The sequence below is a fragment of the Bison bison genome, unplaced genomic scaffold (genome assembly GCF_000754665.1).
Source record: "Bison bison bison isolate TAMUID 2011002044 unplaced genomic scaffold, Bison_UMD1.0 scf7180017864193, whole genome shotgun sequence".
Taxonomy (NCBI): Eukaryota; Metazoa; Chordata; class Mammalia; order Artiodactyla; family Bovidae; genus Bison; species Bison bison.
The window spans coordinates 3,955,972-3,956,858 of record NW_011494765.1 but is presented as its reverse complement, the minus strand read 5'-3'; the positions used below and the strand labels follow the sequence as shown (position 1 = coordinate 3,956,858).

At 58.9% G+C, this 887-nt stretch overlaps 1 protein-coding gene across 1 annotated transcript in view; it reads right to left on the bottom strand.

Moving 5' to 3' along the window:
- LMX1B (LIM homeobox transcription factor 1, beta) overlaps positions 1-887 on the bottom strand; it is a 93,102-nt gene that overhangs the window by 9,506 nt on the left and 82,709 nt on the right. The window lies entirely within an intron of this gene.

Genomic DNA, 887 nt, shown 5'->3' with positions numbered 1-887 from the left:
CAAGATGGGCACTGGGCATGCTGCCCAGAGATGTCAGCTCAAGAGCCTGCCTGCTCAGAGGCACAGCGACCACTAGAGGGCAGAGTGCAGGGCCAGTCTCCACCTTCCCTGAGAGCCAGGTGGGCCCTGCCCTGAGCGGAAGGACTGGCACCCCATAGGTCCCATCCCCCGGCCCTCCAGCATCTGTGCTCCTCCTCCCTGGCCCTGCCTCTCCCCCACATCCAAGTGATCCCCATCCTTGCCCAACCCATCACCCAGCCTGGCTCCCTCCCCTCCTGCCGGAGGGGCTGCCCCAGCGTCCTCGCTGGTTTACTGCCTCTCCAACCCTTGACTCACCCTCCAGGATGAGAAACAGAGGGGTCTGTCCAAAGCACACACATGATCACGCTGCCTCCCTGCCCCAGACTCATCCACGGCTCCCTCGTGCCCTCAGGAGAACCTCCAAGTTTCTGAGTTTGGCCTTCAGGCCCTTCACAGTCCTGCCTCCCCTCTTACCCCTCTACTCCCGGAGGCTGCTGCCTGAAGCCCTCCAGGGCACCATCACCATGGCCCTCTGGCATGCTCTTCCTCTGGCCCTTGCCTCGGCCACACCTGTTTATTTCTCATTTTAGCCTAGGAATCTCCCCCGTGAACACATAGTCACAGAACACGTGTGCAGTATCAGCCGCTCTTCCAAGCACTCTGTGTACAGAAGTGCATTTCATCCTTGCAACAACCCTACGAGGCAGGAAATATTAATCCCATTTTAGAGATAAGAAAACTGAGGTGCTGGGAGGCAGGCATGTGCTCAGGGTCACGTGGGGAGTAAATGTCCGGGGTCTGATACTGTCCCTCCGTGACAAAGAGGATCCATCTTTCATCTCGGGAGACAATGCTTGGGGTGGGGT